At 46.2% G+C, this 20,576-nt stretch overlaps 5 non-coding genes and 30 pseudogenes across 5 annotated transcripts; all 35 read left to right on the top strand.

Annotated features, from left to right (window-relative positions):
* Positions 1–447: 447 nt before the first annotated feature.
* Positions 448–566, top strand: LOC148240840 (5S ribosomal RNA). Its single transcript, XR_015815344.1, has one exon. It is a non-coding gene; the product is annotated as a 5S ribosomal RNA (ribosomal RNA).
* A 204-nt stretch (positions 567–770) lies between these two features.
* Positions 771–889, top strand: LOC148240841 (5S ribosomal RNA; annotated as a pseudogene).
* A 208-nt stretch (positions 890–1,097) lies between these two features.
* On the top strand, positions 1,098–1,216 carry LOC148240842 (5S ribosomal RNA). The gene has a single exon (XR_015814724.1). It is a non-coding gene; the product is annotated as a 5S ribosomal RNA (ribosomal RNA).
* Positions 1,217–1,778: 562 nt separating this feature from the next.
* On the top strand, positions 1,779–1,897 carry LOC148240843 (5S ribosomal RNA; annotated as a pseudogene).
* A 205-nt stretch (positions 1,898–2,102) lies between these two features.
* LOC148240844 (5S ribosomal RNA) lies at positions 2,103–2,221 on the top strand (annotated as a pseudogene).
* Positions 2,222–2,781: 560 nt separating this feature from the next.
* Positions 2,782–2,900, top strand: LOC148240845 (5S ribosomal RNA; annotated as a pseudogene).
* A 559-nt stretch (positions 2,901–3,459) lies between these two features.
* Positions 3,460–3,578, top strand: LOC148240846 (5S ribosomal RNA; annotated as a pseudogene).
* Positions 3,579–4,139: 561 nt separating this feature from the next.
* Positions 4,140–4,258, top strand: LOC148240847 (5S ribosomal RNA; annotated as a pseudogene).
* A 979-nt stretch (positions 4,259–5,237) lies between these two features.
* LOC148240848 (5S ribosomal RNA) lies at positions 5,238–5,356 on the top strand (annotated as a pseudogene).
* A 559-nt stretch (positions 5,357–5,915) lies between these two features.
* Positions 5,916–6,034, top strand: LOC148240849 (5S ribosomal RNA; annotated as a pseudogene).
* An 886-nt stretch (positions 6,035–6,920) lies between these two features.
* On the top strand, positions 6,921–7,039 carry LOC148240850 (5S ribosomal RNA). Its single transcript, XR_015815848.1, has one exon. It is a non-coding gene; the product is annotated as a 5S ribosomal RNA (ribosomal RNA).
* A 1,208-nt stretch (positions 7,040–8,247) lies between these two features.
* On the top strand, positions 8,248–8,366 carry LOC148240851 (5S ribosomal RNA; annotated as a pseudogene).
* Positions 8,367–8,929: 563 nt separating this feature from the next.
* Positions 8,930–9,048, top strand: LOC148240852 (5S ribosomal RNA; annotated as a pseudogene).
* Positions 9,049–9,256: 208 nt separating this feature from the next.
* On the top strand, positions 9,257–9,375 carry LOC148240853 (5S ribosomal RNA; annotated as a pseudogene).
* A 563-nt stretch (positions 9,376–9,938) lies between these two features.
* Positions 9,939–10,057, top strand: LOC148240854 (5S ribosomal RNA; annotated as a pseudogene).
* Positions 10,058–10,266: 209 nt separating this feature from the next.
* LOC148240855 (5S ribosomal RNA) lies at positions 10,267–10,385 on the top strand (annotated as a pseudogene).
* A 562-nt stretch (positions 10,386–10,947) lies between these two features.
* LOC148240856 (5S ribosomal RNA) lies at positions 10,948–11,066 on the top strand (annotated as a pseudogene).
* Positions 11,067–11,625: 559 nt separating this feature from the next.
* On the top strand, positions 11,626–11,744 carry LOC148240857 (5S ribosomal RNA; annotated as a pseudogene).
* Positions 11,745–11,948: 204 nt separating this feature from the next.
* LOC148240858 (5S ribosomal RNA) lies at positions 11,949–12,067 on the top strand (annotated as a pseudogene).
* Positions 12,068–12,596: 529 nt separating this feature from the next.
* LOC148240859 (5S ribosomal RNA) lies at positions 12,597–12,715 on the top strand (annotated as a pseudogene).
* Positions 12,716–13,274: 559 nt separating this feature from the next.
* LOC148240860 (5S ribosomal RNA) lies at positions 13,275–13,392 on the top strand (annotated as a pseudogene).
* A 205-nt stretch (positions 13,393–13,597) lies between these two features.
* LOC148240861 (5S ribosomal RNA) lies at positions 13,598–13,716 on the top strand (annotated as a pseudogene).
* A 643-nt stretch (positions 13,717–14,359) lies between these two features.
* Positions 14,360–14,477, top strand: LOC148240862 (5S ribosomal RNA; annotated as a pseudogene).
* Positions 14,478–14,680: 203 nt separating this feature from the next.
* LOC148240863 (5S ribosomal RNA) lies at positions 14,681–14,799 on the top strand (annotated as a pseudogene).
* A 563-nt stretch (positions 14,800–15,362) lies between these two features.
* Positions 15,363–15,481, top strand: LOC148240864 (5S ribosomal RNA; annotated as a pseudogene).
* A 205-nt stretch (positions 15,482–15,686) lies between these two features.
* LOC148240865 (5S ribosomal RNA) lies at positions 15,687–15,805 on the top strand (annotated as a pseudogene).
* A 206-nt stretch (positions 15,806–16,011) lies between these two features.
* On the top strand, positions 16,012–16,130 carry LOC148240866 (5S ribosomal RNA; annotated as a pseudogene).
* Positions 16,131–16,688: 558 nt separating this feature from the next.
* Positions 16,689–16,807, top strand: LOC148240867 (5S ribosomal RNA; annotated as a pseudogene).
* Positions 16,808–17,338: 531 nt separating this feature from the next.
* LOC148240868 (5S ribosomal RNA) lies at positions 17,339–17,457 on the top strand. The gene has a single exon (XR_015815359.1). It is a non-coding gene; the product is annotated as a 5S ribosomal RNA (ribosomal RNA).
* A 204-nt stretch (positions 17,458–17,661) lies between these two features.
* LOC148240869 (5S ribosomal RNA) lies at positions 17,662–17,780 on the top strand (annotated as a pseudogene).
* An 885-nt stretch (positions 17,781–18,665) lies between these two features.
* On the top strand, positions 18,666–18,784 carry LOC148240870 (5S ribosomal RNA; annotated as a pseudogene).
* Positions 18,785–19,348: 564 nt separating this feature from the next.
* Positions 19,349–19,467, top strand: LOC148240871 (5S ribosomal RNA; annotated as a pseudogene).
* A 205-nt stretch (positions 19,468–19,672) lies between these two features.
* Positions 19,673–19,791, top strand: LOC148240872 (5S ribosomal RNA; annotated as a pseudogene).
* A 235-nt stretch (positions 19,792–20,026) lies between these two features.
* On the top strand, positions 20,027–20,145 carry LOC148240873 (5S ribosomal RNA; annotated as a pseudogene).
* Positions 20,146–20,350: 205 nt separating this feature from the next.
* LOC148240874 (5S ribosomal RNA) lies at positions 20,351–20,469 on the top strand. The gene has a single exon (XR_015814418.1). It is a non-coding gene; the product is annotated as a 5S ribosomal RNA (ribosomal RNA).
* The last annotated feature ends 107 nt before the right edge of the window (positions 20,470–20,576 follow it).

Raw genomic sequence — 20,576 nt, forward strand, 5'->3', positions numbered from 1 at the left:
AGAAGAGATGTAGAGTGCACGCACAAGGAAACAAATGACGGGAGGGGGGATGGAGGGAGAAAAAGTGTATGTATTTGCAATGCAGAATGAAACATGAGCAATCATACCAGTACAATTGCAACGGATTCTATCAGAACTCCGTAGTTAAGGGTGCTTTGGCGAGAAAAGTACTCGGATGGGTGACCTCCTGCGAAGTCCTTATATTTCACCAATTTTCTTAGGAAGTCCTCGTGTTGCACCCATTTTTTTGCAGATGATTCTTTCGACGATACGCGTGACCTGAATTATGGTCCTTAGGTTTATTCGCAAATATGAGTCACGGCACCGTAGTATTTTACTTTATATTAGAACAAGCACGGGAGGTGCAGTGCGCACGCACAAGGAAACAAATGACGGGAGGGGGAAGAAAGGAGAAGGAGTTTATGTATTTGCAGCGCGAAATTAAACGGGTGCGATCATACCAGCACTAATGCACTAGATCCCATCAGAACTCTGCAGTTAAGTGTGCTTGGGCGAGAGTAGTACTCGGATGGTTGACCTCCTGGGAAGTCCTCGTGTCGCACCAATTTTTTTTCAGAAGGGTCATTCGACATTACGCGCGACTGGAACTATGGTCCACTGGTTTATACGCAAATGTGAGTCAAGAATCAGGGGCATTTTAATCGATATTAGAAAGAGAATGAGAGATGCAGTGTGAACGCACAAGGAAACAAATGATGGGAGGGGGGGAGGGAAGAAGGAGTGTATGTATTTTCAGTACGAAATTAAACAAGTGCGGTCACACCAGCACAAATGCACCGGATCCCATCAGAACTCCGCAGTTAAGTGTGCTTTGGCGAAAGTAGTACAATGATGGGTTACCTCATGGGAAGTTCTCGTGTTGCACCAATTTTCTTTTTTCAGATGTGCCGTTCGACGTTACGCGCGACTTTAATTATGGTCCGAAGATTTATTCACAAATGTGAGTCACGACGCCGTGGAATTTTACTTGATATTTGAATAAGAACGAGAGGTGCAGTGCGCACGCAAAAGGAAACAAATGACGGGAGGGGGAAGAAAGGAGAAGGAGTTTATGTATTTTTAGCGCAATATTAAACAGGTGCGATCATACCAGCACTAATGCACCGGATCCCATCAGAACTTCGAAGTTAAGTGTGCTTGGGCGAGAGTAGTACTCAGATGGGTGACCTCCTGGGAAGTTTTCGTGTCGCACTAATTTTTTTTCAGACGGGTCGTTCGACGTTACGCGCGACTGGAACTAGGGTCCACTGGTTTATACGCAAATGTGAGTCAAGAAGCAGGGGCATTTTAATCGATATTAGAACGAGAAGGAGAGATGCAGAGTGCACGCACAAGGAAACAAATGACGGGAGGGGGGGATGGAGGGAGAAAAAGTGTATGTATTTGCAGCACATAATGAAACATGAGCAATCATACTAGCACAAATGCAACGGATTCTATCAGAACTCCGCAAGTTAGGGGTGCTTGGGCGAGAGTAGCACTAGGATGGGTGATCTCTTGCGAAGTCCTTATATTTCACCCATTTTCTTAGGAAGTCCTCGTGTTGCACCCATTTTTTTGCAGATGATTCTTTCGCCGATACGCGTGACTTGAATTATGGTCCTCAGGTTTATTCGCAAATGTGAGTCACTGCACCGTAACATTTTACTTTATATTAGAACGAGCACGGGAGGTGCAGTGCGCACGCACAAGGAAACAAATGACGGGAGGGGGAAGAAAGGAGAAGGAGTTTATGTATTTGCAGCGCAGAATTAAACGGGTGCGATCATACCAGCAATAATGCACCGGATCCCGTCAGAACTCCGTAGTGAAGTGTGCTTGGGCGAGATTAGTACTCGGATGGGTGACCTCCTGGGAAGTCCTCGTGTCGCACCAATTTTTTTTCAGACGGGTCGTTCGACGTTACGCACGTCTGGAACTAGGGTCCGCTGGTTTATACGCAAATGTGAGTCAAGAAGCAGGAGCATTTTAATCGATATTAGAACGAGAATGAGAGGTGAAGTGTGAACGCACAAGGAAACAAATTACGGAAGGGGGAAGAAAGGAGAAGGAGTGTATGTATTTGCAGCGTGAAATTAAACAGGTGCGATAATACCAGCACTAAAGCTCCTGATCCCATCAGAACTCCGTAGTTAAGTGTGCTTCGGGAAAAGTAGTACTCGGATGGGTGACCACTTGGGAAGCCCTCGTGTTGCACCAATTTTTTTTCGGATGGGTTGTTCGACGTTACGCACGAATGGAATTATAAACCGCCGGTTCATTTGGAAAGGTGAGTCACGGTGCCGGGGCATATTACTTGATATTAGAACGAGAAGGAGAGATGCAGAGTGTATGCACAAGGAAACAAATGAAGGGAGGGGGGATGGGGGGAGAAAAAGTGTATGTATTTTCAGCAAGAAATGAAACAGGTGCGATCATACTAGCATTAATGCAACGGATTCTATCAGAACTCTGTAGGTAAGGGTGCTTGGGCGAGAGTAGTACTAGCATGGGTTACCTCCTGCGAAGTCCTTATATTTCACCCATTTTCTTAGGAAGTCCTCGTGTTGCACCTATTTTTTTGCAGATGATTCTTTCGACGATACGCGTGACCTGAATTATGGTCCTCAGGTTTATTCGCAAATATGAGTCACGGCACCGTAGTATTTTACTTTATATTAGAACGAGCACGGGAGGTGCAGTGCGCACGCACAAGTAAATAAATGACGGGAGGGGGAAGAAAGGAGAAGGAGTTTATGTATTTGCAGTGCGGAATTAAATGGGTGCGATCATACCAGCACTAATGCACCGGATCCCGTCAGAACTCCGCAGTTAAGTGTGCTTTGGCGAGAGTAGTACTCGGATTGGTGACCTCCTGCGAAGTCCTCGTGTCGCACTAATTTTTTTTCAGATGGGTCGTTCGAGGTTACGCGCGATTGGAACTAGGGTCCGCTGGTTTATACGCAAATGTGAGTCAAGAAGCAGGGGCATTTTAATCGATATTAGAACGAGAAGGAGAGGTGCAATGTGAACACACAAGGAAACAATTGATGCGAGGGGGAAGGAAGGAGAAGGAGTGTATGTATTTTTAGCAAGAAATGAAACAGGTGCGATCATACCAGCATTAATGCAATGGATTCTATCAGAACTCCGTAGGTAAGGGTGCTTGGGCGAGAGTAGTACTAGCATGGGTTTCCTCCTGGGAATTCCTTATATTTCACCCATTTTCTTGTGAAGTCCTCGTGTTGCACCTATTTTTTTGCAGATGATTCTTTTGACATTACGCGTGACTTGAATTATGGTCCTCAGATTTATTCGCAAATGTGAGTCACAGCGCCGTAGCATTTTACTTGATATTAGAACGAGAACAGGAGGTGCAGTGCGCACGCAAAAGGAAACAAATGACGGGAGGGGGAAGAAAGGGGAATGAGTTTATGTATTTGTAGCGCAAAATTAAATGGGTGCGATCACACCAGCACTATTGCACCGGATCCCATCAGAACTCCGCAGTCAAGTGTGCTTGGGCTAGATTAGTACTCGGATGGGTGACCTCCTGGGAAGTTCTCGTGTCGCACCAATTTCTTTTCAGACGGGTCGTTCGACGTTACGCACGTCTGGAACTAGGGTCCGCTGGTTTATACGCAAATGTGAGTCAATAAGCAGGGACATTTTAATCGATATTAGAACGAGAATGAGAGATGCAGAGTGCACGCACAAGGAAACAAATGACGGGAGGGGGGATGGAGGGAGAAAAAGTGTATGTATTTGCAGTGCAGAATGAAACATGAGCAATCATACCAGCACCAATGCAAGGGATTCTATCAGAACTCCGCAAGTTAAGGGTGCTTGGGCGAGAGTAGCACTAGGATGGGTGACCTCATGCGAAGTCCTTATATTTCACCCATTTTTTTAGGAAGTCCTCGTGTTCCACCCATTTTTTTGCAGATGATTCTTTCGATGATACGCGCGACTTGAATTATGGTCCTCCGGTTTATTCACAAATGTGAGTCACGGCATCGTAGCATTTTACTTTATATTAGAAGGAGCACGGGAGGTGCAGTTCGCACGCACAAGGAAACAAATGACAGGAGGGGGAAGAAAGGAGAAGTTGTTTATATATTTGCAGTTCGGAATTAAACGGGTGCGATCATACCAGCACTAATGCACCGGATCCCGTCAGAACTCCGAAGTTAAGTGTGCTTTGGCGAGAGTAGTACTCGGATTGGTGACCTCCTAGGAAGTCCTCGTGTCACACCAATTTTTTTTCAGACGGGTCGTTCGACGTTACGCGCGACTGGAACTAGGGTCCGCTGGTTTATACGCAAATGTGAGTCAAGAAGCAGGGGCATTTTTATCGATATTAGAACGAGAAGGAGAGGTGCAGTGTGAACGCACAAGGAAACAATCGATTGGAGGGGGAGGGAAGGAGAAGGAGTGTATGTATTTTCAGCACGAAATGAAACAGGTGCTATCATACCAGCACTAATGCAACGGATTCTATCAGAACTCCGTAGGTAAGGGTGCTTGGGCGAGAGTAGTACTAGCATGGGTTACCTCCTGCGAAGTCCTTATATTTCACCCATTTTCTTGTGAAGTCCTCGTGTTGCACCCATTTTTTAACAGATGATTCTTTCGACGTTACGCGCGACTTGAATTATGGTCCTCGTGCCGCAGTAATTTTTTTTTTCAGATGGGTCGTCCGACGTTACGTGCGACTAGAACTAGGGTCCACTGGTTTATACGCAAATGTGAGTCAAGAAGCAGGGGCATTTTAATCGATATTAGAACGAGAAGGAGAGATGCAGAGTGCACGCACAAGGAAACAAATGACGGGAGGGGTAGGGAATGAGAAAGAGTGTATGTATTTTCAGCACGAAATGAAACAGGTGCGATCATACCAGCACTAATGCATCGTATTCTATCAGAACTCCGTAGGTAAGGTGCTTGGACGAGAGTAGTACTAGCATGGGTTACCTCCTGCGAAGTCCTTATATTTCACCCATTTTCTTGTGAAGTCCTCGTGTTGCACCTATTTTTTAACAGATGATTCTTTCGACGTTACGCGCGACTTGAATTATGGTCCTCATGTTTATTCGCAAATGTGAGTCATGGCACCGTAGTATTTTACTTGATATTAGAACGAGTACGGGAGGTGCAGTGCGCACGCACAAGGAAAGAAATGACGGGAGGGGGAAGAAAGGAGAAGGAGTTTATGTATTTGCAGCACAGAATTAAACGGGTGCGATCATACCAGCACTAATGCACTGGATCCCATCAGAACTCTGCAGTTATGTTTTCTTGGGCGAGAGTAGTACTCGGATGGGTGAGCTATTGGGAAGTCCTTGTGTCGCACCAATTTTTTTTCAGACGGATCGTTCGACGTTACGCGCGACTGGAACTATGGTCCGCTGGTTTATACGCAAATGTGAGTCAAGAAGCAGGGGCATTTTAATCGATATTAGAACGAGAAGGAGAGGTGCAGTGTGAACGCACAAGGAAACAATTGATGGGAGGGGGAGAGAAGGAGAAGGAGTGTATGTATTTTCAGCACGAAATGAAATAGGTGCGATCATACCAGCACCAATGCATCGGATTCTATCAGAACTCAGTAGGTAATGGTGCTTGGGCGAGAGTAGTACTAGCATGGGTTACCTCATGCGAAGTCCTTATATTTCACCCATTTTATTGTGTAGTCCTCGTGTTGCACCCATTTTTTTGCAGATGATTCTTTCGACATTACGCGCGACTTGAATTATGGTCCTCAGGTTTATTCGCAAATGTGAGTCACGGCGCCGTGGCATTTTACTTGATATTTGAACGAGAACATGAGGTGCATTGCGCACGTACAAGGAAACAAATGACGGGAGGGGGAAGAAAGGAGAAGGAGTTTATGTATTTGCAGCGCAAAATTAAACAGGTGCGATCATACCAGCACTAATGCACTGGATCCCATAAGAACTCCGCAGTTAAGTGTGCTTGGGCGAGAGTAGTACAATGATGGGTGGCCTCTTAGGAAGTCCTCGTGTCGCACTAATTTTTTTTTCAAACGGGTCGTTCGACGTTATGCGCGACTGGAACTAGGGTCCACTGGTTTATACGCAAATGTGAGTCAAGTAGCAGGGGCATTTTAATCGATATTAAAACGAGAAGGAGAGATGCAGAGTGCACGCACAAGGAAACAAATGACGGGAGGGGGGATGGAGGGAGAAAAAGTGTATGTATTTGCAGCGCAGAATGAAACATGAGCAATCATACCAGCTCCAATGCAACGGATTCTATCAGAACTCCGCAAGTTAAGGGTGCTTGGGCAAGAGTAGCACTAGGATGGGTGACCTCCTGCGAAGTCCTTATATTTCACCCATTTTCTTAGGAAGTCCTCGTGTTGCACCCATTTTTTTGCAGATGATTCTTTCGACGATATGCGCGAGTTGAATTATGGTCCTCAGGTTTATTCGCAAATGTGAGTCACGGCGCTGTAGCATTTTACTTGATATTAGAATGAGAACGGGAGCTGCAGTGCGCACGCACAAGGAAACAAATGACGGGAGGGGGACGAAAGAAGAATGAGTTTATCTATTTGCAGCGCGAAATTAAACAGATGAAATCATTCCAGCATTAATGCACCGGATCCCATCAGAACTCCGCATTTAAGTGTGCTTGGGCGAGAGTTGTACTCGGATGGGTGACCTTTTGGTAAGTCCTCGTGTCGCACCAATTTTTTTTCAGACGGGTCGTTCGACGTTACGCGCGACTGGAACTAGGGTCCGCTGGTTTATGCGCAAATGTGAGTCAAGAAGCAGGAGCATTTTAATCGATATTAGAACGAGAATGAGAGGTGAAGTGTGAACGCACAAGGAAACAAATGACTGGAGGGGGAAGAAAGGAGAAGGAGTGTATGTATTTGCAGCGCAAAATTAAACAGGTGCGATCATACCAGCACTAAAGCTCCGGATCCCATCAGAACTCCGCAGTTAAGTGTGCTTGGGCGAGGGTAGTACTCGGATGGGTGACCACTTGGAAAGCCCTCGTGTTGCACCTATTTTTTTTCGGATGGGTTGTTCGACGTTACGCGCGAATGGAATTATAAACCGCTGGTTCATTTACAAATGTGAGTCACGGTGCCGGGGCATATTACTAGATATTAGAACGAGAAAGAGAGATGCAGAGTGCACGCACAAGGAAACAAATGACGGGAAGGGGGATGGGAGGAGAAAGAGTGTATGTATTTGCAGTGCAGAATGAAACATGAGGGATCATACCAGCACTAATGCAACTGATTCTATCAGAATTCCGCAATTAAGGGTGCTTGGGCGAAAAAAGTACTCGGATGGGTGACCTCTTGCGAAGTCCTTATATTTCACCCATTTTCTTGGGAGGTCCTCGTGTTGCACCCATCTTTTTGCAGATGATTCTTTCGACGTTACGCGCGACTTGATTTATGGTCCGCATATTTATTCGCAAATGTGAATCGCGGCGCCATGGCATTTTACTTGATTTTAGAACGAGTACGGTGGTGCAGTGCGCACGCACAAGGAAACAAATGACGGGATGAGGAAGAAAAGAGAATGAGTGTATGTATTTGAAGCGCAAAATTAAACAAGTGGCATCATACCAGCACTACTGCACTGGATCCCATCATAACTCTGTAGTTAAGTGTGCTTTGGCGAGAGTAGTACTCGGATGGGTGACCTCTTGGGAAGTCCTCGTATTGCAACAATTTTTTTTCAGATGGGTCGTTAGACGTTACGCGCGACTGGAACTATGGTCCACTGGTTTATACGCAAATGTGAGTCAAGAATCAGGGGCATTTTAATCGATATTAGAACGAGAAGGAGAGGTGCAGTGTGAACGCACAAGGAAACAAATGATGGGAGAGGGGAGGGAAGAAAGAGTGTATGTATTTACAGCACGAAATTAAACAGGTGCGGTCACACCAGCACAAATGCAGCGGATCCCATCAGAACTTCGCTGTTAAGTGTGCTTTGGCGTAAGTAGTACAATGATGGGTTACCTCCTGGGATGTTCTCGTGTTGCATCCATTTTGTTTTTTTCAGATGTGCCATTCGATATTACGCGCGACTTTATTTATGGTCCGCAGATTTATTTGTAAATGTGAGTCACGGCGCCTGGCATTTTTCTTGATATTTGAACGAGAACGAGAGGTACAGTGCGCACGCACAAGAAAACAAATGATGGGAGGGGGAAGAAAGGAGAAGGAGATTATGTATTTGCAGCGCGAAATTAAAATGGTGCTATCATACTAGCACTAATGCACCGGATCCCATAAGAAGTCCGCAGTTAAGTGTGCTTGGGCGAGAGTAGTACTCGGATGGGTGACCTCCTGGGAAGTCCTCTTGTCGCACTAATTTTTTTTTTCAGACGGGTCGTTCGACGTTACGCGCGACTGGAACTAGGGTCCACTGGTTTATACGCAAATGTGAGTCAAGAAGCAGGGGCATTTTAATCGATATTAGAACGAGAAGGAGAGATGCAGAGTGCACGCACAAGGAAACAAATGACGGGAGGGGGGATGGAGGGAGAAAAAGTGTATGTATTTACAGCGCAGAATGAAACATGAGCAATCATACCAGCACCAATGCAACGGATTCTATCAAAACTCCGCAAGTTAAGGGTGCTTGGGCGAGAGAAGCACTAGGATGGGTGACCTCCTGCGAAGTCCTTATATTTCACCCATTTTCTTAGGAAGTCCTCGTGTTGCACCCATTTTTTTGCAGATGATTCTTTCGACGATACACGCGACTTGAATTATGGTCCTCAGGTTTATTCGCAAATGTGAGTCACGGCACCGTAGCATTTTACTTGATATTAGAACGAGCACGGGAGGTGCAGTGCGCACGCACAAGGAAATAAATGACGGGAGGGGGAAGAAAGGAGAAGGAGTTTATGTATTTGCAGCGCAGAATTAAACAGGTGCGATCATACCAGCACAAATCCACCGGATCCCATCAGAACTTCGCAGTTAAGTGTGCTTTGGTGAAAGTAGTACAATGATGGATTACCTCTTGGGAAGTTCTCGTGTTACACCCATTTTCTTTTTTCAGATGTGCCGTTCGACGTTACGCGCGACTTTAATTATGGTTCGCAGATTTATTCGCAAATGTGAGTCACGGCGCCGTGGCATTTTTCTTGATATTTGAACGAGAACGAGAGGTGCAGTGCGCACGCACAAGGAAAGAAATGACGAGAGGGGGAAGAAAGGAGAAGGACTTTATGTATTTGCAGTGCGGAATTAAATGGGTGCGATCATAACAGCACTAATGCACCGGATCCCATCAGAACTCCGCAGTTAAGTGTGCTTGGGCGAGAGTAGTACTCGGATGGGTGACCTCTTGGGAAGTCCTCTTGTCGCACTAATTTTTTTTTTCAGACGGGTCATTCGACGTTACGCGCGAGTGGAACTAGGGTCCACTGGTTTATACGCAAATGTGAGTTAAGAAGCAGGGGCATTTTAATCGATATTAGAACGAGAAGGAGAGATGCAGAGTGCACACACAAGGAAACAAATGACGGGAGGGGGGATGGAGGGAGAAAAAGTGTATGTATTTATAGCGCAGAATGAAACATGAGCAATCATACCAGCACCAATGCAACGGATTCTATCAGAACTCCGCAAGTTAAGGGTGCTTGGGCAAGAGAAGCACTAGGATGGGTGACCTCCTGCGAAATCCTTATATTTCACCCATTTTCTTAGGAAGTTCTCGTGTTGCACCCATTTTTTTGCAGATGATTCTTTCGACGATACGCGTGACTTGAATTATGGTCCTCAGGTTTATTCGCAAATGTGAGTCACGGCACCGTAGAATTTTACTTGATATTAAAACGAGCACAGGAGGTGCAGTGCGCACGCACAAGGAAACAAATGACGAGAGGGGGAAGAAAGGAGAAGGAGTTTATGTATTTGCAGTGCGGAATTAAACGGGTGCGATTATACCAGCACAAATGCACCGGATCCCATCAGAACTCCGCAGTTAAGTGTGCTTTGGCGAAAGTAGTACAATGATGGGTTTCCTCCTGGGAAGTTCTCGTGTTGCACCCATTTTCTTTTTTTCAGATGTGCCGTTCGACGTTACGCGCGACTTTAATTATGGTCCGCAGATTTATTCGCAAATGTGAGTCACGGCGCCGTGGCATTTTACTTGATATTTGAACGAGAACGAGAGGTGCAGTGCGCACGCACAAGGAAACAAATGACGGGATGGGGAAGAAAGGAGAAGTTGTTTATATATTTGCATTGCGGAATTAAACGGGTGCGATCATAACAGCACTAATGCACCGGATCCCATCAGAACTCCGCAGGTAAGTGTGCTTGGGCGAGATTAGTACTTGGATGGGTGACCTCCTGGGAAGTCCTCGTGTCGTACCAATTTTTTTTTCAGACGGGTCGTTCGACGTTACGCGCGACTAGAACTATGGTCCGTTGGTTTATACGCAAATGTGAGTCAAGAAGCAGGGGCATTTTAATCGATATTAGAACGAGAATGAGAGGTGAAGTGTGAACGCAAAAGGAAACAAATGATGGGAGGGGGGATGGAGGGAGAAAAAGTGTATGTATTTGCAGCGCAGAATGAAACATGAGCAATCATACCAACACAAATGCAACGGATTCTATCAGAACTCCGCAAGTTAAGGGTGCTTTGGCGAGAGTAGCACTAGGATGGGTGACCTCCTTCGAAGTCCTTATATTTCACCCATTTTCTTTGGAAGTCCTCGTGTTGCACCCATTTTTTTGCAGATGATTCTTTCGACGATTCGTGCGACTTGAATTATGGTCCTCAAGTTTATTCGCAAATGTGAGTCACGGCACCGTAGCATTTTACTTGATATTAGAACGAGCACGGGAGGTGCAGTGCGCACGCACAAGGAAACAAATGACGGGAGGGGGAAGAAAGGAGAAGGAGTTTATGTATTTGCAACGCAGAATTAAATGGGTGCGATCATACCAGCACTAATGAACCGGATCCCATCAGAACTCCGCAGTTTAGTGTGCTTGGGCGAGAGTAGTACTCGGATGGTTGACCTCCTAGGAAGTCCTCGTGTCGCACCAATTTTTTTTCAGACGGGTCATTCGATGTTACGCGCGACTGGAACTAGGGTCCGCTGGTTTATACGCAAATGTGAGTCAAGAAGCAGGGGCATTTTAATCGATATTAGAACAAGAAGGAGAGGTGCAGTGTGAACGCACAAGGAAACAATTGACGGGAGGGCGAGGGAAGGAGAAGGAGTGTATGTATTTTCAGCACGAAATGAAACATGAGGGATCATACCAGCACTAATGCAATGGATTCAATCAGAACTCTGTAGGTAAGGGTGCTTGGGCGAGAGTAGTACTAGCATGGGTTACCTCCTGGGAAGTCCTTATATTTCACCCATTTTCTTGTTAAGTCCTCGTGTTGCACCCATTTTTTTGCAGATGATTCTTTCGACGTTACGCGCGACGTGAATTATGGTCCTCAGGTTTATTCGCAAATGTGAGTCACGGCGCCGTGGTATTTTACTTGATATTAGAACGAGAACGAGAGGTGCAGTGTGCACGCACAAGGAAACAAATGACGGGAGGGGGAAGAAAGGGGAATGAGTTTATGTATTTGCAGCGCGAAATTAAACAGGTGCGATCACACCAGCACTAATGCACCGGATCCCATCAGAACTCCGCAGTTATGTGTGCTCTGGCGAGATTAGTACTCGGATGGGTGACCTCCTGGGAAGTTCTCGTGTTGCACCAATTTTTTTCAGACGGGTCATTCGACGTTACGCGGGTCTGGAACTAGGGTCCGCTGGTTTATACGCAAATGTGAGTCAAGAAGCAGAGGCATTTTAATCGATATTAGAACGAGAATGAGAGGTGAAGTGTGAACGCACAAGGAAATAAATGACGGGAGGGGGAAGAAAGGAGAAGGAGTGTATGTATTTACTGTGCGAAATTAAACAAGTGCGATCATACTAGCACTAAAGCTCCGGATCCCATCAGAACTCCGCAGTTAAGTGTGCTTGGGCGAGAGTAGTACTCGGATGGGTGACCACTTGGGAAGCCCTCGTGTTGCACCAATTTTTTTTCGGATGGGATGTTCGACGTTACGCGCGAATGGAATTATAAACCACTGGTTCATTTGCAAAGGTGAGTCACGGTGCCGGGGCATATTACTTGATATTAGAACGAGAAAGAGAGATGCAGAGTGCACGCACAAGGAAACAAATGACAGGAGGGAGAAGGAAGCAGAAGGAGTTTATGTATTTGCAGCGCGAAATTAAACAGGTGCAATCATACCAGCACTAATGTAACCGATCCCATCATAACTCTACAGTTAAGTGTGCTTTGGCGAGGGTAGTACTCGGATGGGTGACCACGTGGGAAGTCGTCGTGTTGCACCCATTTTTTTGCAGATGATTCTTTCGACGTTACGCGCAACTTGAATTTTGGTCCTCAGGTTTATTCGCAAATGTGAGTCACGGCGTCGTACCATTTTACTTGATATTAAAACGAGCACGGGAGGTGCAGTGCGCACGCACAAGGAAACTAATGACGGGAGGGGGAAGAAAGGAGAAGGAGTTTATGTATTTGCAGCGCGAAATTAAACGGGTGCGATCATACCAGCACTAATGCAACAGATCCCATCATAACTTTGCAGTTAAGTGTGCTTGGGCGAGAGTAGTACTCGGATGGGTGACCTCCTGGGAAGTTCTCGTGTCGCACAAATTTTTTTTCAGACGGGTCGTTCGACGTTACGCGCAACTGGAACTATGGTCCACTTGTTTATACGCAAATGTGAGTCAAGAAGCAGGGGCATATTAATCAATATTAAAACGAGAAAAAGAGGTGCCGTGTGAACGCACAAGGAAACAAATGATGGGAGGGGGGAGGGAAGGAGAAGGAGTGTATGTATTTTCAGCAGAAATGAAATAGGTGCGATCATACCAGCACTAATGCAACAGATTCTATCAGAACTCCATAGGTAAGGGTGCTTGGGCGAGAGTAGTACTAGCATGGGTTACCTCCTGTGAAGTCCTTATATTTCACCCATTTTCTTGTGAAGTCCTCGTGTCGCATAAAATTTTTTTCAGACGGGTCGTTCGACGTTACGCTCGTCTGGAACTAGGGTCCGCTGGTTTATACGCAAATATGAGTCAAGAAGCAGGGGCATTTTAATCGATATTAGAACGAGAATGAGAGGTGAAGTGTGAACGCACAAGGAAACAAATGACGGGAGGGGGAAGAAAGGAAAAGGAGTGTATGTATTTGGAGCGCGAAACTAAGCAGGTGCGATCATACCAGCACTAAAGCCCCGGATCCCATTAGAACTCCGCAGTTAAGTGTGTTTGGCGAGATTAGTACTCGGATGGTTGACCTCCTGGGAAGTCCTCGTGTCGCACCAATTTTTTTTCAGACGGGTCGTTCGACGTTACGCGCATCTGGAACTAGGGTCCACTGGTTTATACGCAAATGTGAGTCAAGAAGCAGGGGCATTTTAATCGATATTAGAACGAGAATGACAGGTGAAGTGTGAACGCACAAGGAAACAAATGACGGGAGGGGGAAGAAAGGAGAAGGAGTGTATGTATTTGCAGCGCGAAATTAAACAGGTGCGATCATACCAGCACTTAAGCTCTGGATCCCATCAGAACTCCGCAGTTAAGTGTGCTTTGGCGAGAGTAGTACTCGGATGGGTGTCCACCTGGGAAGCCCTCGGGTTGCACCTATTTTTTTTTTCAGATGGGTTGTTCGACGTTACGCGCGAATGGAATTATAAACCACTGGTTCATTTGCAAAGGTGAGTCACGGTGCCGGGGCATATTACTTGATATTAGAACGAGAAAGAGAGATGCAGAGTGCACGCACAAGGAAACAAATGACAGGAGGGGGAAGGAAGGAGAAGGAGTTTATGTATTTGCAGCGCGAAATTAAACAGGTGCAATCATACCAGCACTAATGACGGGAGGGGGGATGGGAGGAGAAAGAGTGTATGTATTTACAGTGCAGAATGAAACATGAGGGATCATACCAGCACTAATGCAACTGATTCTATCAGAACTCCGCAGTTAAGGGTGCTTGGGCGAGAAAAGTACTCGGATGGGTGACCTCCTGCGAAGTCCTTATATTTCAACCATTTTCTTGGGAGGTCCTCGTGTTGCACCCATCATTTTGCAGATGATTCTTTCGACGTTACGCGCGACTTGATTTATGATCCGCAGGTTTATTCGCAAATGTGAGTCATGGCGCCGTGGCATTTTACTTGATATTAAAACGAGTACGGGAGGTGCAGTGCGCACGCACAAGGAAACAAATGACGGGAGGAGGAAGAAAAGAGAAGGAGTGTATGTATTTGAAGCGCAAAATTAAACAAGTGGCATCATACCAGCACCAATGCACTGGATCCCATCAGAACTCTGTAGTTAAGCGTGCTTGGGCGAGAGTAGTACTCGGATGGGTGACCTCTTGGGAAGTTCTCGTATCGCAACAATTTTTTTTCAGATGGGTCGTTCGACGTTACGTGCGACTGGAACTATGGTCCGCTGGTTTATACGCAAATGTGAGTCAAGAATCAGAGGCATTTTAATCGATATTAGAACGAGAAGGAGAGGTGCAGTGTGAACGCACAAGGAAACAAATGATTGGAGGGGGGAGGGAAAAGGGAGTGTATGTATTTTCAGCACGAAATTAAACAGGTGCGGTCACACCAGCACAAATGCACCGGATCCCATCAGAACTCCGCAGTTAAGTATGCTTTGGCGAAAGTAGTACAATGATGGGTTACCTCATGGGAAGTTCTCGTGTTGCACCCATTTTCTTTTTTTCAGATGCGCCATTCGACGTTACGCACGACTTTAATTATGGTCCGCAGATTTATTCGCAAATGTGAGTCTAGAAGCAGGGCCATTATAATCGATATTAGAACGAGAAGGAGAGGTGCAGTGTGAACGCACAAGGAAACAATTGATGGGAGGGGGAGGGAAGGAGAAGGAGTGTATGTATTTTCAGCACGAAATGAAACAGGTGCGATCATACCAGCACTAATGCAACGGATTCTATCAGAACTCCGTAGGTAAGGGTGCTTGGGCGAGAGTAGTACTAGCATGGGTTACCTCCTGCGAAGTCCGTATATTTCACCCATTTTCTTGTGAAGTCCTCGTGTTGCACCCATTTTTTTGCAGATGATTCTTTCGACGTTACGCGCGACTTGTATTATGGTCCTCAAGTTTATTCGCAAATGTGAGTCACAGCGCTGTAGCATTTTACTTGATATTAGAACGAGAACGGGAGGTGCAGTGCGCACACACAAGGAAACAAATAACGGGAGGGGGAAGAAAGGGGAATGAGTTTATGTATTTGCAGCGCGAAATTAAACAGGTGCGATCATACCAGCACTAATGCACCAGATCCCATCATAACTCCGCAGTGAAGTGTGCTTGGGCGAGATTAGTACTCGGATTGGTGACCTCCTGGGAAGTCCTCGTGTCGCACCAATTTTTTTTCAGACGGGTCGTTCGACGTTACGCTCGTCTGGAACTAGTGTCCGCTGGTTTATACGCAAATGTGAGGCAAGAAGTAGGGGCATTTTAATCGATATTAGAACGAGAATAAGAGGTGAAGTGTGAACGCACAAGGAAACAAATGACGGGAGGGGAAAGAAAGGAGAAGGAGTGTATGTATTTGCCGCGCGAATTTAAACAGGTGCGATCATACCAGCACTAAAGCCCCGGATCCCATCAGAACTCCGCAGTTAAGTGTGCCTAGTCGAGAGTAGTACTCAGATGGGTGACCACTTGGGAAGCCCTCGTGTTGCACCTATTTTTTTTCGGATGGGTTGTTCGACGTTACGCGTAAATGGAATTATAAACCGCTGGTTCATTTGCAAAGGTGAGTCACGGCGCCGTGGCATTTTACTTGATATTTGAATGAGAACGAGAGGTGCAGTGCGCACGTACAAGGAAATAAATGACGGGAGGGGGGATGGAAGGAGAAAGAGTGTATGTATTTGCAGTGCAGAATGAAACATGAGGGATCATACCAGCACTAATGCACCGGATTCTATCAGAACTCCGCAGTTAAGGGTGCTTGGGCGAGAAAAGTACTCGGATGGGTGACCTCCTGCGAAGTCCTTATATTTCACCCATTTTCTTGGGAGGTCCTCGCGTTGCACCCATCTTTTTGCAGATGATTCTTTCGACTTTACACGCGACTTGATTTATGGTCCGCAGGTTTATTCGCAAATGTGAGTCACGGCGCCATGGCATTTTACTTGATATTATAACGAGTACGGGAGGTGCAGTGCGCACGCACAAGGAAACAAATAACGGGAGGAGGAAGAAAAGAGAAGGAGCGTATGTATTTGAAGCGCAAAATTAAACAAGTGGCATCATACCAGCACTAATGTACTGGATCCCATCAGAACTCTGCACTTAAGGGTGCTTGGGCGAGAGTAGTACTCGGATGGGGGACCTCTTGGGAAGTCCTCATATCGCAATAATTTTTTTTCAGATGGGTCGTTCGACGTTACGCGCGACTGGAACTATGGTCCGCTGGTTTATACGCAAATGTGAGTCAAGAATCAGGGGCATTTTAATCGATATTCGAACGAGAAGGAGAGGTGCAGTGTGAACGCACAAGGAAACAAATGATGGAAGGGGGGTAAGGAAGAAGGAGTGTATGTATTTTCAGCACGAAATTAAACAGGTGCGGTCACACCAGCACTAATGCACCGGATCCCATCAGAACTCCGCAGTTAAGTGTGCTTTGGCGAAAGTAGAACAATGATGGGTTACCTCATGGGAAGTTCTCGTGTTGCACCCATTTTTTTTTTCAGAGGTGCCGATTGACGTTACGCGCGACTTTAATTACGGTCCGCAGATTTATTCGCAAATGTGAGTCACGGCGCCGTGGCATTTTACTTGATATTTGAACGAGAACGAGAGGTGCAGTGCGCACGCACAAGGAAACAAATGACGGGAGGGGGAAGAAAGGAGATGGAGTTTATGTATTTGCAGCGCGAAATTAAACTGGTGCGATCATACCAGCACTAATGCAACGGATTCTATCAGAACTATGTATGTAAGGGTGCTTGGGCGAGAGTTGTACTAGCATGGGTTACCTCCTGCAAAGTCCTCGTGTTGCACCAATTTTTTTGCAGATGATTCTTTCGACGTTACGCGCAACTTGAATTATGGTCCTCAGGTTTATTCGCAAATGTGAGTCTCGGCGCTGTAGCTATTTACTTGATATTAAAACGAGAACGGGAGGTGCAGTGCACACGCACAAGGAAACAAATGACGGGAGGGGGAAGAAAAGGGAATGAATTTATGTATTTGCAGCGCAAAATTAAATAGGTGCGATCATACCAGCACCAATGCACCGGATCCCATCAGAACTCCGCAGTGAAGTGTGCTTGGGCGAGATTAGTACTCAGATGGGTGACCTCCTGGGAAGTCCTCGTGTCGCACAAATATTTTTCAGACAGGTCGTTCGACGTTACGCGCGTCTGGAACTAGGGTCCGCTGGTTTATACGCAAATGTGAGTCAAGAAGCAGGGACATTTTAATCGATATTAGAACGGGAATGAGAGGTGAAGTGTGAACGCACAAGGAAACAAATGATGGGAGGGGGAAGAAATGAGAAGGAGTGTATGTATTTGCAGCACAAAATTAAACAGGTGCGATCATACTAGCACTAAAGCTTCGGATCCCATCAGAACTCCGCAGTTAAGTGTGCTTGGACGAGAGTAGTACTCGGATGGGTCACCACCTGGGAAGCCCTCGTGTTGCACCTATTTTTTTTTTCGGATGGGTTGTTCGACGTTACGTGCGAATGGAATTATAAACCACTGGTTCATTTGCAAAGGTGAGTCACGGTGCCGAGGCATATTACTTGATATTAGAACGAGAAAGAGAGATGCAGAGTGCACGCACAAGGAAATAAATGACGGGAGGGGGGTTGGAAGGAGAAAGAGTGTATGTATTTGCAGTGCAGAATGAAACATGAGGGATCATACCAGCACTAATGCAACGGATTCTATCAGAACTCCGCAGTTAAGGGTGTTTGGGCGAGAAAAGTACTCGGATGGGTGACCTCCTGCGAAGTCCTTATATTTCACCCATTTTCTTTGGTGGTCCTCGTGTTGCACCCATCTTTTTGCAGATGATTCTTTCGACGTTACGCGCGACTTGATTTATAGTCCGCAGGTTTATTCGCAAATGTGAGTCACGACGCCGTTGCATTTTACTTGATATTAGAACGAGTACGGGAGGTGCAGTGCGCACGCACAAGGAAACAAATAACGGGATGAGGAAGAAAAGAGAGGGAGTGTATGTATTTGAAGCGCAAAATTAAACAAGTGGCATCATACCAGCACTAATGCACTGGATCCCATCAGAACTCTGCAGTTAAGTGTGCTTTGGCGAGAGTAGTACTCGGATGAGTGACCTCTTGGGAAGTCCTCGTATCGCAACAATTTTTTTTCAGATGGGTCGTTCGACGTTACGCGCGACTGGGACTATGGTCCGCTGGTTTATACGCAAATGTGAGTCAAGAATCAGGGGCATTTTAATCGATATTAGAACGAGAAGGAGAGGTGCAGTGTGAACGCTCAAGGAAACAAATGATGAGAGGGGGGGAGGGAAGAAGGAGTGTATGTATTTTCAGCACGAAATTAAACAGGTGCGGTCACACCAGCACAAATGCACCGTATCCCATCAGAACTCCGCAATTAAGTGTGCTTTGGCGAAAGTAGTACAATGATGGGTTACCTCCTGGGAAGTTCTCGTGTTGCACCTATTTTTTTTTTTCAGATGTGCCGTTCGACATTACGCGCGACTTTAATTATGGTCCGAAGATTTATTCGCAAATGTGAGTCACGGCGCCGTGGCATTTTACTTAATATTTGAACGAGAACGAGAGGTGCAGTGCGCACGCACAAGGAAACAAATGAAGGGAGGGGGGATGGAGGGAGAGAAAGTGTATGTATTTGCAGCGCAGAATGAAACATGAGCAATCATACCAGCACCAATGCAACGGGTTCTATCAGAACTCCGCAAGTTAAGGGTGTTTGGGCGAGAGTAGCACTAGGATGGGTGACCTCCTGCGAAGTCCTTATATTTCACCCATTTTCTTTGGAAGTCCTCGTGTTGCACCCATTTTTTTGCAGATGATTCTTTCGACGATACGCGCGACTTGAATTATGGTCCTCAGGTTTATTCGCAAATGTGAGTCACAGCACCGTAGCATTTTACTTGATATTAGAACGAGCACGGGAGGTGCAGTGCGCACGCACAAGGAAACAAATGACGGGAGGGGGAAGAAAGGAGAAGGAATTTATGTATTTGCAGCGCGAAATTATACGGGTGCTATCATACTAGCACTAATGCACTGGATCCCATCAAAACTCCGCAGTTAACTGTGCTTGGGCGAGAGTTGTACTCGGATGGGTGACCTCCTGGGAAGTCCTCGTATCGCAGTAATTTTTTTTCAGATATGTCGTTCGACCTTACGCGCGATTGGAACTAGGGTCCGCTGGTTTATACGCAAATGTGAGTCAAGAAGCAGGGGCATTTTAATCGATATTAGAACGAGAAGAAGAGGTGCAGTGTGAACGCACAAGGAAACAATCGATGGGAGGGGGAGGGAAGGAGAGGGAGTGTATGTATTTTCAGCAGGAAATGAAACAGGTGCGATCATACCAGCACTAATGCAACGGATTCTATCAGAACTCCGTAGGTAAGAGTGCTTGGGCAAGAGTAGTACAAGCATGGGTTACCTCCTGCGAAGTCCTTATATTTCACCCATTTTCTTGTGAAGTCCTCGTGTTGCACCCATTTTTTTGCAGATGATTCTTTCGACGTTACGCGCGACTTGAATTATGGTCCTCAGGTTTATTCGCAAATGTGAGTCACGGCGCCGTGGCATTTTACTTGATATGTGAACGAGAACGGGAGGTGCAGTTCGCACGCACAAGGAAACAAATGACGGGAGGGGGAAGAAAGGGGAATGAGTTTATGCATTTGCAGCGCAAAGTTAAACAGGTGCGATCATACCAGCACTATTGCACCGGATCCCATTAGAACTCCACAGTTAAGTGTGCTTGGGCGAGATTAGTACTCGGATGGGTGACCTCTTGGGAAGTCCTCGTGTTGCACCAATTTTTTTTCAGACGGGTCGTTCGACGTTACGTGCGTCTGGAACTAGGGTCCGCTGGTTTATACGCAAATGTGAGTCAAGAAGTAGAGGCATTTTAATCAATATTAGAACGAGAATGAGAGGTGAAGTATGAACGCACAAGGAAACAAATGACGGGAGGGGGAAGAAAGGAGAAGGAGTGTATGTATTTGAAGCGCTAAATTAAACAGGTGCGATCATACCAGCACTAAAGCCCCGGATCCCATCAGAACTCCGCAGTTAAGTGTGCTTGGGCGAGAGTAGTACTCGGATGGGTGACCACTTGGGAAGCCCTCGTGTTGTACCTATTTTTTTTCGGATGGGTTGTTCGACGTTACGCGCGTATGGTATAAACCGCTGGTTCATTTGCAAAGGTGAGTCACGGTGCCGGGGCATATTACTTGATATTAGAACG

The sequence above is a fragment of the Carica papaya genome, chromosome 8 (assembly GCF_054855325.1).
Source record: "Carica papaya isolate Zhongbai chromosome 8, ASM5485532v1, whole genome shotgun sequence".
Classification (NCBI taxonomy): Eukaryota; Viridiplantae; Streptophyta; class Magnoliopsida; order Brassicales; family Caricaceae; genus Carica; species Carica papaya.